Source organism: Lygodium microphyllum, chromosome 16 (assembly GCF_053477565.2).
Source record: "Lygodium microphyllum isolate KBCC chromosome 16, Lygodium_microphyllum_v1.1.10, whole genome shotgun sequence".
Classification (NCBI taxonomy): domain Eukaryota; kingdom Viridiplantae; phylum Streptophyta; class Polypodiopsida; order Schizaeales; family Lygodiaceae; genus Lygodium; species Lygodium microphyllum.
In genome coordinates, this window is record NC_141150.1 from 146,477,636 (window position 1) to 146,492,635 (window position 15,000).

The 15,000-nt window shown below is 65.2% G+C and overlaps 1 non-coding gene across 1 annotated transcript; it reads left to right on the forward strand.

The window, feature by feature from the left end:
* The first annotated feature begins 295 nt into the window (after window positions 1–295).
* Window positions 296–414, forward strand: LOC148023733 (5S ribosomal RNA). Its single transcript, XR_015694001.1, has one exon. It is a non-coding gene; the product is annotated as a 5S ribosomal RNA (ribosomal RNA).
* The last annotated feature ends 14,586 nt before the right edge of the window (window positions 415–15,000 follow it).

Sequence of the window (15,000 nt, forward strand, 5' to 3'; positions counted from 1 at the left end):
CCGTGGGCGCGTGTCCTCCGTGGCACGTATTCTGCGGCTCGATCTTTTCTACGTCGTCGCCTATGTGTGCACGGGGTGCTCTTCACGTGGATGCTTGCCCTTCGTGTTAGAAATGGCACGCGACGGCGGCATTCAATCTTTTGTGCGTCGCCTCCATGTGCGCGGGGTTTAGGGTTCGCGTTTAGTCGCGTCCTCCGTGGCATGAGCGGCATGGCATGCCGCCATGCCTCGCTCTTGGGCTCTCTCGTGCCACTTTCCGAGTATACAAGAGCTCTTTGGAATTCCTTTGTGTTTGTGGTGCGGTCACACCAGCGCTAATACACCGGATCCCATCAGAACTCCGCAGTTAAGCGCGCTTGGGCCAGAACAGTACTGGGATGGGTGACCTCCCGGGAAGTCCTGGTGCTGCACCCTTTTGCATGCTTGTTTCGAGACCGTGGCATGGAAATCCCCTCGGATCACGTCTCGACTCTCCAACGCTGACATCGTGGTAGGAAACCCCCTCGCCTTGCCATGACGCGGCGCCTCCTCTCCTCGTCGCGATTGTCTTTGCGTACGTCGTGCCTGGCCCCTCCCTCTGCCTCGCTCTCACGTGATACCCCCTCCTCAAGATGCGAGGTATTTTGGGAGCGGAGGGTGTGCCATGTTGTGGGGGGGTTCGGTGGAGCGGGGTTTTTCCGAGGAGGGAGGGCGTGCCATGTTGCGCGGGCGGGTTGTTGGAGCGGGGATTTCTGAGGAGGGAGGGTGTGCCATGTCGCGGGGGGGTGCCATGTCGTGGGGGGGTTTCTTGAGGAGGTCCGTCGGGGGGTGGAAGGTTCCGTGTCGCGGGAGGGGGTCGTGTGCAGTGGGGTGTGTGTGCCGTGTCATTGCGGAGCGCGATTTCTAAAGAGGGAGGGTGTGCCATGTCGTGGGGGGGTGAGGTGACGTGCCGTGGGTCGAGCGGGGTTTTTGGAGGTGGGGTGCGCGGGGGATACGCCGCGTCGTCGGGGGGTGCGGTGGGGTGGAGGGTGCGCCGTGTCGTGGGGGGGTGACGCGGGGTGGGCTGGGTCGAGCGGGGTTTTTGGAGGCGTGGCGGGGTCGTGTCGATGGAGCGGGGTTTTTCGAGGTGGGGTGCGGGGGGGATGCGCCGCGTCGAGGGGGGGTGCGGTGGGGTGTGCCGTGACGCGGGGTGGGGTGGTGTGGATGCAGCGGGTTTTCCGAGGTGGGGTGCGCGGGGGCGTCGTGGGGGGGTGACGCGGGGTGGGGTGGGTCGAGCGGGGTTTTCGGAGGCGTGGAGGGAGCGGGGTTTTTCGAGGTGGGGTGCGGGGGGGGCGTCGTGGGGGGGTGCGGTGGGGTGGGGGGGTGCGCCGTGTCGTGGGGGGTGACGCGGGGTGGGGTGGGTCGAGCGGGGTTTTCGGAGGCGTGGCGGGGTGCTGTGGAGGGAGCGGGGTTTTTCGAGGTGGGGTGCGGGGGTGCGCCGTGTCGTGGGGGGGGTGACGCGGGGTGGGGTGGGTCGAGCGGGGTTTTCGGAGGCGTGGAGGGAGCGGGGTTTTTCGAGGTGGGTGCGGGGGGGGCGTTGTGGGGGGGTGCGCCGTGTCGTGGCGGGTGACGCGGGGTGGGGTGGGTCGAGCGGGGTTTTCGGAGGCGTGGCGGGGTGCTGTGGAGGGAGCGGGGTTTTTCGAGGTGGGGTGCGGGGGGGCGTCGTGGGGGGGTGCGCCGTGTGGTGGGGGGGTGACGCGGGGTGGGGTGGGTCGAGCGGGGTTTTTGGAGGAGAGGTGGGGTGCTGTGGATGGAGCGCGGTCTTTCGAGGTGGGGTGGGGGGGGGGGGCGTCGTGGGGGGGTGCGGTGGGGTGGGGGGTGCGCCGTGACGCGGGGTGGGGTGGGTCGAGCGCGGTTTTTTGGAGGCGTGGCGGGGTGGTGTGGAGGGAGCGGGGTTTTTCGAGGTGGGGTGCGGGGGGGGCGTCGTGGGGGGGTGCGCCGTGTCATGGGGGAGTGACGCGGGGTTGGGGTGGTCAAGCGGGGTTTTTGGAGGAGAGGTGGGGTTTTTGGAGGAGAGGTGGGGTGCTGTGGAGGGAGCGGGGTTTTTCGAGGTGGAGTGCGGGGGGGCGTCGTGGGGGGGTGACGCGGGGTGGGGGTGGTCGAGCGGGGTTTTTGGAGGAGAGGTGGGGTGCTGTGGAGGGAGCGCGGTTTTTCGAGCTGGGGTGCGGGGGGGCGTCGTGGGGGGGTGCGGTGGGGTGGGGGGGTGCGCCGTGTCGTGGGGGAGTGACGCGGGGTTGGGGTGGTCAAGCGGGGTTTTTGGAGGAGAGGTGGGGTGCTGTGGAGGGAGCGGGGTTTTTCGAGGTGGGGTGCGGGGGGGCGTCCTGGGGGGTGACGCGGGGTGGGGGTGGTCGAGCGGGGTTTTTGGAGGAGAGGTGGGGTGCTGTGGAGGGAGCGCGGTTTTTCGAGGTGGGGTGCGGGGGGGCGTCGTGGGGGGGTGCGGTGGGGTGGGGGGGTGCGCCGTGTCGTGGGGGGTGACGCGGGGTGGGGTGGGTCGAGCGGGGTTTTCGGAGGCGTGGCGGGGTGCTGTGGAGGGAGCGGGGTTTTTCGAGGTGGGGTGCGGGGGTGCGCCGTGTCGTGGGGGGGGTGACGCGGGGTGGGGTGGGTCGAGCGGGGTGGGGTGGGTCGAGCGGGGTTTTTGGAGGAGAGGTGGGGTGCTGTGGAGGGAGCGGGGTTTTTCGAGGTGGGGTGCGGGGGGGCGTCCTGGGGGGTGACGCGGGGTGGGGGTGGTCGAGCGGGGTTTTTGGAGGAGAGGTGGGGTGCTGTGGAGGGAGCGCGGTTTTCCGAGGTGGGGTGCGGGGGGGCGTCGTGGGGGGGTGCGCCGTGTCGTGGGGGGGTGCGCCGTGTCGTGGGGGAGTGACGCGGGGTTGGGGTGGTCAAGCGGGGTTTTTGGAGGAGAGGTGGGGTGCTGTGGAGGGAGCGGGGTTTTTCGAGGTGGGGTGCGGGGGGGCGTCCTGGGGGGTGACGCGGGGTGGGGGTGGTCGAGCGGGGTTTTTGGAGGAGAGGTGGGGTGCTGTGGAGGGAGCGCGGTTTTCCGAGGTGGGGTGCGGGGGGGCGTCGTGGGGGGGTGCGCCGTGTCGTGGGGGGGAGACGCGGGGTGGGGTGGGTCGAGCGGGGTTTTCGGAGGCGTGGTGGTGTGGCGTGGAGGGAGCGGGGTTTTTCGAGGTGGGGTGCGGGGGGGGGCGTCGTGGGGGGGTGCGGTGGGGTGGGGGGGTGCGCCGTGTCGTGGGGGGGTGACGCGGGGTGGGGTGGGTCGAGCGGGGTTTTTTGAGGTGGGGTGCGGGGGGGGGGGGGGGGATATGCGCCGCGTCGTGGGGGGGTGCGCCGTGTCCTGGGGGAGTGACGCGGGGTTGGGTGGGTCGAGTGGGGTTTTTCGAGGTGGGGTGCGGGGGGGGGGGATATGCGCCGCGTCGTGGGGGGGTGCGGTGGGGTGTGGGGGGTGTGCCGTGTCGTGGGGGGCTGACGCGAGGTGGGGTGGGTCGAGCGGGGTTTTCGGAGGAGTGGTGGGGTGGTATGGAGGGAGCGGGGTTTTTCGAGGTGGGGTGCGGGGCGTCGTCGTTGGGGGGTGCGGTGGGGTGGGGGGTGCGCCGTGTCGTGGGGGGGAGACGCGGGGTGGGGTGGGTCGAGCGGGGTTTTCGGAGGCGTGGTGGTGTGGCGTGGATGGAGCGGGGTTTTTCGAGGTGGGGTGCGGGGGGGGGCGTCGTGGGGGGGTGCGGTGGGGTGGGGGGGTGCGCCGTGTCGTGGGGGGGTGACGCGGGGTTGGGTGGGTCGAGCGGGGTTTTTCGAGGTGGGGTGCGGGGGGGCGTCGTGGGGGGGTGCGGTGGGGTGGGGGGGTGCGCCGTGTCCTGAGGGAGTGACGCGGGGTTGGGTGGGTCGAGCGGGGTTTTTCGAGGTGGGGTGCGGGGGGGGGGGGGGGGGATATGCGCCGCGTCGTGGGGGGGTGCGGTGGGGTGTGGGGGGTGTGCCGTGTCGTGGGGGGCTGACGCGAGGTGGGGTGGGTCGAGCGGGGTTTTCGGAGGAGTGGTGGGGTGGTATGGAGGGAGCGGGGTTTTTCGAGGTGGGGTGCGGGGCGTCGTCGTTGGGGGGTGCGGTGGGGTGGGGGGTGCGCCGTGTCGTGGGGGGGAGACGCGGGGTGGGGTGGGTCGAGCGGGGTTTTCGGAGGCGTGGTGGTGTGGCGTGGATGGAGCGGGGTTTTTCGAGGTGGGGTGCGGGGGGGGGCGTCGTGGGGGGGTGCGGTGGGGTGGGGGGGTGCGCCGTGTCGTGGGGGGGTGACGCGGGGTTGGGTGGGTCGAGCGGGGTTTTTCGAGGTGGGGTGCGGGGGGGCGTCGTGGGGGGGTGCGGTGGGGTGGGGGGGTGCGCCGTGTCCTGAGGGAGTGACGCGGGGTTGGGTGGGTCGAGCGGGGTTTTTCGAGGTGGGGTGCGGGGGGGGGGGGGGGGGATATGCGCCGCGTCGTGGGGGGGTGCGGTGGGGTGTGGGGGGTGTGCCGTGTCGTGGGGGGCTGACGCGAGGTGGGGTGGGTCGAGCGGGGTTTTCGGAGGCGTGGTGGGGTGGTATGGAGGGAGCGGGGTTTTTCGAGGTGGGGTGCGGGGCGGCGTCGTTGGGGGGTGCGGTGGGGTGGGGGGTGCGCCATGTCGTGGGGGGGTGACGCGGGGTGGGGTGGGTCGAGCAGGGTTTTCGGAGGCATTTGTGGTGTGGCGTGGAGGGAGCGGGGTTTTTCGAGGTGGGGTGCGGGGGGGGGGGGGCGTCGTGGGGGGGTGCGGTGGGGTGGGGGGGTGTGCCGTGTCATGGGGGTGGCGCGGGGTTGGGTTGGGTGGGGGAGTGACGAGGGGGGAAGGGGCGAAATTTGGAGGGGGGGGCGAATTTTTGGGGCGGGGGGGGGGAGGGGTGGGGTGGTGTGTGTTGAGGGGGGGGCGAAATTTCGAGGGGGGGAAGGGGAGGGGTGGTGTGGTGTGGTGTGGTGTGGTGTGTGTTGAGGGGGGGGGGGGATTTTTGAGGGGGGGGGGGGGAGGGGTGGTGTGGTGTGGTGTGTGTTGAGGGGGGGGGGGTGGTGTGTGTTGAGGGCGGGGGGGGGGGGGATTTTTTTGGGGGGGGGGAGGGGTGGTGTGGTGTGGGGTGGTGTGTGTTGAGGGGGGGGGGGCGAATTTTTGGGGGGGGGGGGGGAGGGGTGGGGTAATGTGTGTTGAGGGGTGGGCGAAATTTGGAGGGGGGGAAGGGGAGGGGTGGTGTGGTGTGTGTTGAGGGGGGGGGGGGGGGATTTTTGAGAGGGGGGGGAGGGGTGGTGTGGTGTGTGTTGAGGGGGGGGGGGGAAAGGGTGGGGAGGTGTGTATTGAGGGGGGGGGCGAATTTTTGGGGGGGGGGGGGAGGGGTGGTGTGTGTTGGGGCCGGGGGGTGGGGGGCAAATTTTGGAGGGGGGGGGAGGGGTGGTGTGGTGTGGTGTGTGTTGAGGGGGGGGGGGAGAATTTTGGAGGAGAGGTGGGGTGGTGTGGGTGTGTTGAGGGGGGGGGGAGGGGTGGTGTGGTGTGTGTTGAGGGGGGGGCGGGGTGGTGTGGTGTGTGTTGAGGGGGGGGCGGGGAATTTTTGAGGGGGGGGAGCGGTTGTGTGGTGTGTGTTGGGGGGGGGGGTGGGGTGGTGTGTGTTGGGGGGGGGGGGGATTTTTGGGGGGGGGGGGGGGGAGGGGTGGTGTGGTGTGTGTTGAGGGGGGGGGGGGAAAGGGTGGGGAGGTGTGTATTGAGGGGGGGGGCGAATTTTTGGGAGGGGGGGGGAGGGGTGGTGTGTGTTGGGGCCGGGGGGTGGGGGGGCAAATTTTGGAGGGGGGGGGAGGGGTGGTGTGGTGTGGTGTGTGTTGAGGGGGGGGGGGAGAATTTTGGAGGAGAGGTGGGGTGGTGTGGGTGTGTTGAGGGGGGGGGGAGGGGTGGTGTGGTGTGTGTTGAGGGGGGGGCGGGGTGGTGTGGTGTGTGTTGAGGGGGGGGCGGGGAATTTTTGAGGGGGGGGGAGCGGTTGTGTGGTGTGTGTTGGGGGGGGGGTTGGGGTGGTGTGTGTTGGGGGGGGGGGGGGGGGGGGGATTTTTGGGGGGGGGGGGGAGGGGTGGTGTGGTGTGTGTTGAGGGGGGGGGGGAGGGGATTTTTGAGGGGGCGGGGAGGGGTGGTGTGGTGTTTGTTGAGGGGGGGGGGGGTGGGGAGGTGTGTATTGAGGGGGGGGGGGGGCGCGAATTTTTGGGGGGGGGTGGGAGGGGTGGTTTGTGTTGGGGGCGGGGGGGGGGGGGGGGGGGGAAATTTTGGAGGGGGGGAGGGGGTGTGTGGTGTGGTGTGTGTTGAGGGGGGTGGCCGAATTTTGGGGGGGGGGGGGGGGGGTGGGGTGGTGTGTGTTGGGGGGGGGGGGCGAATTTTTTGGGGGCGGGGGGGGGGAGGGGTGGGGTGGAGTGTGTTGAGGGGGGGGCGAAATTCGGAGGGGGGGAAGGGGACGGGTGGTGTGGTGTGTGTTGAGGGGGGGGGGATTTTTGAGGGAGGGGGAGGGGTGGTGTGGTGTGGTGTGTGTTGAGGGGGGGGGGGGAATTTTTGAGGGGGGGGAGGCGTGGTGTGGGGTGGTGTGTGTTGAGGGGGGGGGCGAATTTTTGGGGGGGGAAGGGGCGAAATTTGGACGGGGGGGGGGGGGGGGGAGGGGTGGGGTGGTGTGTGTTGAGGGGAAGGCGAAATTTGGAGGGGGGAAGGGGAGGGTTGGTGTGGTGTGTGTTGAGGGGGGGGGGGGGGATTTTTGAGGGGTGGGGGGGGCGAATTTTGGAGGGGGGGGGAGGGGTGGTGTGTGTTGAGGGGGGGGCCAATTTTTTGGGGGGGGGGGCAAAATTTGGAGGGGGGGGGGGAGGGGTGGTGTGGTGTGGTGTGTGTTGGGGGGGGGGATTTTTGAGGGGGGGGGGGGGGAGGGGTGGTGTTTTGTGTGTTGAGGGGGGGGGGGGGGGATTTTTGAGGGGGGGGGGAGGGGTGGTGTGGTGTGTTTTGGGGGGGGGGGGGGGATGTGGTGGTGTGTGTTGGGGGGGGGGGGAAATTTTTGGGGGGGGGGAGGGGAGGTGTGGGGTGGTGTGTGTTGAGGGGGGTGGGGGGCGAATTTTGGAGGGGGGGGGAGGGGTGGTGTGGTGTGGTGTGTGTTGAGGGGGGGGCCAATTTTTTTGGGGGGGGGGGGGGGGGCAAAATTTGGAGGGGGGGGGGGAGGGGTGGTGTGGTGTGGTGTGTTTTGAGGGGGGGGGGGAGGGGTGGTGTTTTGTGTGTTGAGGGGGGGGGGGGGGGGGGAATTTTTGAGGGGGGGGGGAGGGGTGGTGAGGTGTGTGTTGGGGGGGGGGATTTTTGGGGGGGGGAGGGGTGGTGTGGGGTGGTGTGTGTTGAGGGGGGTGGGGGGGGGAGGGGTGGTGTGGTGTGGTGTGTGTTGAGGGAGGGGGGGGGGGGGAATTTTTGGGGGGGAGAAGGGGCGAAATTTGGAGGGGGGGGGGGAGGGGTGGGGTGGTGTGTGTTGAGGGGGGGGCGAAATTTGGAGGGGGGGAAGGGGAGGGGTGGTGTGGTGTGGTGTGGTGTGTGTTGAGGGGGGGGGGGAAGGGTGGGGAGGTGTGTATTGAGGGGGGGGGGGGGGGCGAATTTTTGGGGGGGGGGGAGGGGTGGTGTGTGTTGGGGGCGGGGGGGGGGGGAAGGGTGGGGAGGTGTGTATTGAGGGGGGGGGGGCGAATTTTGGGGGGGGGGGGGGGGAGGGGTGGTGTGGTGTGGTGTGGTATGTGTTGAGGGGGGTGGCCAAATTTTTTGGGGGGGAGGGGTGGTGTGGTGTGTGTTGAGGGGGGGGGTGGGGTGGTGGTGGTGAGGGGGGGGGGGGGGGGGCGAATTTTGGAGGGGGGGGGAGGGGTGGTGTGGTGTGGTGTGTGTTGAGGGGGGGGGGGAGGGGTGGTGTGGTGTGTGTTGGGGGGGGGGGGTGGGGTGGTGTGTGTTGAGGGGGGAGGGGTGGGAAATTTTTGGGGGGGGGGCGAATTTTGGAGGGGGGGGGGGGGAGCGGTGGTGTGGTGTGGTGTGTGTTGAGGGGGGGGCGAATTTTTGGGGCGGGGGGGGAGGGGTGTTGTGGTGTGTGTTGAGGGGGGGGGGATTTTTGAGGGGGGGGGGAGGGGTGGTGTGGTGTGTGTTGAGGGGGGGGGTGGGGTGGTGTGTGTTGAGGGGGGGGGGGGGGGGGGGGGGGGCGAATTTTGGAGGGGGGGGGGAGGGGTGGTGTGGTGTGGTGTGTGTTGAGGGGGGGGGCCAATTTTTTGGGGGGGGGGGCAAAATTTGGAGGGGGGGGGGGGGGGATTTTTGAGGGGGGGGGGAGGGGTGGTGTGGTGTGTGTTGAGGGGGGGGCGGGGAATTTTTGAGGGGGGGGGGAGGGGTTGTGTGGTGTGTGTTGTGGGGGGGGGGGTGGGGTGGTGTGTGTTGAGGGGGGCGGGGGGGGGATTTTTTTGGGGGGGGGGGGGAGGGGTGGTGTGGTGTGGTGTGTGTTGAGGGGGGGGGGGATTTTTGAGGGGGGGGGAGGGGTGGTGTGGTGTGTGTTGAGGGGGGGGCGGGGAATTTTTGAGGGGGGGGGAGGGGTTGTGTGGTGTGTGTTGTGGGGGGGGAGGGGGTGGGGTGGTGTGTGTTGAGGGGGGCGGGGGGGGATTTTTTGGGGGGGGGGGGGGGGAGGGGTGGTGTGGTGTGGTGTGTGTTGAGGGGGGGGGGGGATTTTTGAGGGGGGGGAGGGGTGGTGTGGTGTGTGTTGAGGGGGGGGCGGGGAATTTTTGAGGGGGGGGGAGGGGTTGTGTGGTGTGTGTTGTGGGGGGGGGGGGGTGGGGTGGTGTGTGTTGAGGGGGGCGGGGGGGTGATTTTTTGGGGGGGGGGGGGGGGGGGGGAGGGGTGGTGTGGTGTGGTGTGTGTTGAGGGGGGGGGGGGATTTTTGAGGGGGGGGGAGGGGTGGTGTGGTGTTTGTTGAGGGGGGGGGGGGGGTGGGGAGGTGTGTATTGAGGGGGGGGGGGCGCGAATTTTTGGGGGGGGGGGGGGGGGGGCAAATTTTGGAGGGGGGGAGGGGGTGTGTGGTGTGGTGTGTGTTGAGGGGGGTGGCCGAATTTTTGGGGGGGGGGGGGGTGGGGTGGTGTGTGTTGGGGGGGGGGCGAATTTTTTGGGGGCGGGGGGGGGGGGAGGGGTGGGGTGGTGTGTGTTGAGGGGCGGGCGAAATTCGGAGGGGGGGAAGGGGAGGGGTGGTGTGGTGTGTGTTGAGGGGGGGGATTTTTGAGGGGGGGGGAGGGGTGGTGTGGTGTGGTGTGTGTTGAGGGGGGGGGGGGATTTTTGAGGGGGGGGGAGGCGTCGTGTGGGGTGGTGTGGTGTGGTGTGTGTTGAGGGGGGGGGGGGGAATTTTTGGGGGGGGAAGGGGCGAAATTTGGACGGGGGGGGCGAATTTTTGGGGGGGGGGGAGGGGTGGGGTGGTGTGTGTTGAGGGGAAGGCGAAATTTGGAGGGGGGAAGGGGAGGGTTGGTGTGGTGTGGTGTGGTGTGTGTTGAGGTGGGGGGGGATTTTTGAGGGGGGGGGGGGGGCGAATTTTGGAGGGGGGGGAGGGGTGGTGTGTGTTGAGGGGGGGGGCCAATTTTTTGGGGGGGGGGGGGGGCAAAATTTGGAGGGGGGGGGGAGGTGTGGTGTGGTGTGGTGTGGTGTGTGTTGGGGGGGGGGGGGATTTTTGAGGGGGGGGGGGAGGGGTGGTGTTTTGTGTGTTGAGGGGGGGGGGGATTTTTGAGGGGGGGGGATGTGGTGGTGTGTGTTGAGGGGGGGGGGGAATTTTTGGGGGGGGGGGAGGGGAGGTGTGGGGTGGTGTGTGTTGAGGGGGGTGGGGGGTGAATTTTGGAGGGGGGGGAGGGGTGGTGTGGTGTGGTGTGTGTTGAGGGGGGGGGGCAAAATTTGGAGGGGGGGGGGGAGGGGTGGTGTTTTGTGTGTTGAGGGGGGGGGGGGAATTTTTGAGGGGGGGGGAGGGGTGGTGTGGTGTGTGTTGGGGGGGGGGGGGTGGGGTGGTGTGTGTTGAGGGGGGGGGGGGGGATTTTTGGGGGGGGGAGGGGTGGTGTGGGTTGGTGTGTGTTGAGGGGGGTGGGGGGGGGGGAGGGGTGGTGTGGTGTGGTGTGTGTTGAGGGGGGGGGGGGGGGGGGGGCGAATTTTTGGGGGGGAGAAGGGGCGAAATTTGGAGGGGGGGGGAGGGGTGGGGTGGTGTGTGTTGAGGGGGGGGCGAAATTTGGAGGGGGGGAAGGGGAGGGGTGGTGTGGTGTGGTGTGGTGTGTGTTGAGGGGGGGGGGGAAGGGTGGGGAGGTGTGTATTGAGGGGGGGGGGCGAATTTTTGGGGGGGGGGGGAGGGGTGGTGTGTGTTGGGGGCGGGGGGGGGGGGAAGGGTGGGGAGGTGTGTATTGAGGGGGGGGGTGGGCGAATTTTTGGGGGGGGGGGGGGAGGGGTGGTGTGGTGTGGTGTGGTGTGTGTTGAGGGGGGTGGCCGAATTTTTTGGGGGGGGGGGGGGTGGGGTGGTGTGTGTTGGGGGGGGGGGCGAATTTTTTGGGGGCGGGGGGGGGGGGAGGGGTGGGGTGGTGTGTTTTGAGGGGGGGGCGAAATTTGGAGGGGGGGAAGGGGAGGGGTGGTGTGGTGTGTGTTGAGGGGGGGTGATTTTTGAGGGGGGGGAGGGGTGGTGTGGTGTGTGTTGACATGACGACGCGACGTGCTCCCCTCCCCTTAACACACCCACCCACCCACCATGACGCCCGCTCAAAAATTCTGCCCCCCCCCCCCCCCCCCCTCTCAACACACACCACACCACCCCTCCCCCCCCCACCCCCCCTCAAAAATTCGCCCCCCCCCCTCCCCCCCCCCCTCAAAAATTCGGCCCCCCCCCTCCCCCCCCCCCCTCCCCCCCCACCCCCCCTCAAAAATTCGGCCCCCCCCCCCCCCCCCCTTCAAAATTCGGCCCCTCTCTACACACACCAACCCCCCCCCCCCCCCCCCCCCCCCCTCAAAAATTCGGCCCCCCCCCTTCCCCCCCCCCCCTCCCCCCCACCCCCCCTCAAAAATTCGGCCCCCCCCCCCCCCCCCACCTTCAAAATTCGGCGCCCCCCCCCCCCCCCCCCCCCCCCTCCAAAATTCGGCCCCCCCTCCCCCCTCAACACGCCATGTCGCGAGGCGCCCTCCCCCCCCCCAAGGAAAATTTCGGGCTTTGTAGGTATGCCTTGCCGTTGGAGCCGAAAACACCTATGAGGGAGTACTCCTTGTAGCTCCCTCACCCACGGTTTGGGCGTCGTGTTGATGCGCGTTGATAGCTCCACCCACCCTCCGTGACATGGTCCCTTGCTGAGCCCGTGCAAGCTTGTAAATGCTTCCTAGCTATGAATATGACGTAAAGCCCCCAAGATGGGCCCTTTGGTAAATCCTCGCGTCGTGTTCCATTCCGTGTCGCGTTCCGTGACGTGTTCCGTGACGTGTTGAGGTGCCCCGTGACGCGTTCCGGGGTCAAAATGCAAAGTTTCCAGAAAGGGTCTAGAGCCGCCCCGGGGCCTAGACGGGGTCCCGAAAGGGTCCCGGAAGGGTCTCTGAGGGTTGGACCATCACACTTGGTATCAGAGCCGCCCTCACGGGTGGCGTGTGCAAACCATCGTGTTGGGGAGCCTGGGCTGAGGCGTAATGGAAAAACTTCGAAGGGTACCTTACAAGCACAAAAGATCGAGGTGGTGGAGAATTTTTACAGAAAAAAAAGAAGGCTTATTGAAGATTTCTTTGAGTTGGGAGAGGAGATAAGGGGGTTGAAGAAGAAGATGGAGGCAGGGGGTGAGAAGGCAAAAGGTGAGTTGAGGAAGAAGGTGGGGAAGATGGAAGAGGATCAAGAGGAGCTGAAAGAGGACTTGACGGATCTGAACGAAGATATCGAAAAATGGATTGCAAAGAGAACAAAGGTAGAAGAGTGGGATGCGCTGGAGGTGGAGAGCGAACTAAGGAGAAATTTTTCTTTGGATTATGGAATGTCTATTGCTTATGGTGGAATGCCAGGAGAAAGAAGAGAAAGGGTGGTGAGGAGGAGCGAGATGAAGGAAAGTGGGAGTGAGAAGGAGGTGGAGAAGAAGAAAAGAAATGGTGCTGAGATGAAGAAATCTATGCAAGGAGAATGTGTGGAGAGAAGAGGGGCAGATGAGGAACGTGGGAGCAAGAAAGGAGAGGAGAAGAGAAAAGTGGAGGATGCCGAGTTGAGAAAATCTATGCCTAAGCTTGTGAATGTGCCGCCACGGCGGTCTATGCCTTTGAAATGTGTCGAGCCGAGTTCGAGCTCTGAAGCTGAAGAAGAGGATGAAGAAGAGAGCGAGGATGAGGGGGATGAGGAGAAGCGGCGGGCTACGAAGGCCCAGTTCATGAGTTTAATGAAGATTATGCAAAAGGGGCTGAAGGAGCGGGGTATGTTGAAGAAGGAGGGGATGCGGGCTAAGGCAAAAACGCCGGCCCTTGGTTTGAAGAAAAATGTGGTTGATGAGAGGGGTGTGCCGGAGAGGCAGAATGCGGATTCCGTGATGAGGCAAAGAGTGCTGAAGGAGACAAACTTGAAGAAGAATATGGCGTTCGGGGAAGGAAGTGGAAGGAGGTGTGTTGTGGATGGGGTGTTGATTGAGGAGGTAGACGAGGCCGAAGAGGCTAAGTCAAAATCTTGTGTCAAGGATATGCTGCGGGGCTATATGCCCTATGTACTAGAAGAGATAGGAGAGAAGGGGAAGAGGAAAGAAAAGAGGAAAGAAGATGAAGTGCTGAAACGTGGTGTTAAGTCAAAGTGTGCTGAAGGGAAGGAAGGGAAGGAAGGCTCGTCCGGCCCAGCGAGCATAAACGAACTGGTGCCTTGTATTTTACCATGTATAGATACGAAGATGAGAAATAGTAGCCAGTTGAGGCGTGCGGAGTTAGGAGATAAGGAAGTTTTGAGGGGTGTCAAGGTAGGAGGGAAGAAGGAAGACTCGTCGAACCCAGCGAGTATAAAAGAACTGGTGCCTTGTAAGCTATCTTGTACGGATGAGAAGAAAGAAGAAGACGGTGTTTTGAGATGTGTTGGAGTAGGGGAGGAGAAGGAAGACTCGTTTGGCCCAGCGAGTATAAATGAACTGGAGCCTTGTATTTCTCGGTTTTTGAGTTGTGTTGGAGAGGAGGAGGTGAAGGAAGACTCGTCTAGCCCAGCGAGTATAAACGAACTGGAGCCCCGCGTTTTACAGAGTAAAGTAGATAAGAAGGTATGTAGGAATGGTGTGGGAAGGAAGGTAGGAGTAGGAGAGGAGAAGGAAGGCTCGTCCGGCCCAGCGAGCATAAACGAACTGGGACCATCTTGTATGCTAAGTAAGAATGCGGAAGTGTGTGTAGGAGTAGGGAAGGGTAAGGAGGACTCGTCGGGGCCAGCGAGTATAAACGAACTGGTGCCTTGTGTTTTTTCGGATGCAGATAAGAAGATGAAGATTGAGGATGGGGAAGACTCCTTGCGCCGGGAGGATAAACGAACGGGCAACCCTTGTGCTAAGCTCGTGAGCCGCGAGGGTAAACGAATGGCCGAATGTGTTGAGGATGGGGAAGACTCCTTGCGCCGGGAGGATAAACGAACGGGCAACCCTTGTGCTAAGCTCGTGAGCCGCGAGGTTAAACAAATGGCCGGATGTGTTGAGAGTGGGGAAGACTCCTTGCGCCGGGAGGATAAACGAACGGGCAACCCTTGTGCAAAGCTCGTGAGCCGCGAGGGTAAACGAATGGCCGGGTGTGTTGAGGAGGATGGAGAGAAGCTCGTGAGCCGCGAGGGTAAACGAATGGCCGGATGTGTTGAGGATGATGGGGAGGAGCTCGTGAGCCGCGAGGGTAAACGAATGGCCGGATGTGTTGAGGATGATGGGGAGGAGCTCGTTAGCCGCGAGGGTAAAAGAATGGCCTTGTGTGATGAGGATGGCTCCTTGCGCCGGGAGGGTAAACGAATGGTTGCACGTTGGGTGAAGAAGGAGAGGAAGAGGAGAGTTGAGGAAGAGAGGAGTAGTGAGGAGATGAGGAGGAAGCGTGATGGAGAGGAAGGAAGTGGTGAGAAGAGGAAGAGGAGGAAGATGTGGAAACCTGTGAACCATGCAATTGTCTATGGGGCAAAGGAGGAGACAACCTTGTCGAGTCCGATGCCCCTTGAATCCGAATCGGCTAGCGGGCGACAACGGGTTAGCTTTCGCAAGAAAGTGAAGTCCCACTGCTGCGAAACCGAGGAGGAGTTAACTTGTGCTTCAATGGCTAAGTCAGAGGGTACAAAGCCCTCATGCAGCAAACGAGGAGCAAAGGCCGAATCCGAGGGTAACAGACCCTCACGCGGCTTAAAGATTGGGAGTGCTGGGGAGCTCCGAGTGTGGTCCAACCATGGCAAGTGTGTCTTCAGGAGGCGAACCCAAAAGGTGAGTTTCAGGGAGGCTCATGAGTCAAGGAAACCCACGTGCGCAGTCAAGCCCATTCTGGTCTCTGGGCCTAAGGGATGCAACCATCTTGGCGGAATCAAAGTGGCCGAAAGACTACGAGATGAAACCAAGGAGGAGGCAAGGAGGCTTCACACTCCTATGAGTTCCATGCAGATCCGGCTCTTCAAGGAGCAAGCAATGAAGAAGGGGGCGAGGTGTGAAGGCTTAGCTCCCGCGCGTGCTGTCAAGACGGATCCGGGCATGTTCAGGCCCATTTCTGAAGCAAAGCGAGGCGTGGTGGCCCCTTACCGAGAGTTGCTTGAGCAGATGGGAACCTTCTTGTCTTTTCAGGCCATACAGGGCCAGTTCGACGTGACTACGGCGGGGGACATAACCTTCGCAATGCAAGCCCGAAGGTTCAACGCTATGCAATGGACCAGACAGGCTTTCATGTTCTGCGTAGAGATTGATCTGGCCATCAAGGGCCTGAAATTTCAAGTTGGCTTGGCATGTACGGATAGATCTAGAGCCTGCCTTCTTTTCTTGCGCATGAGAC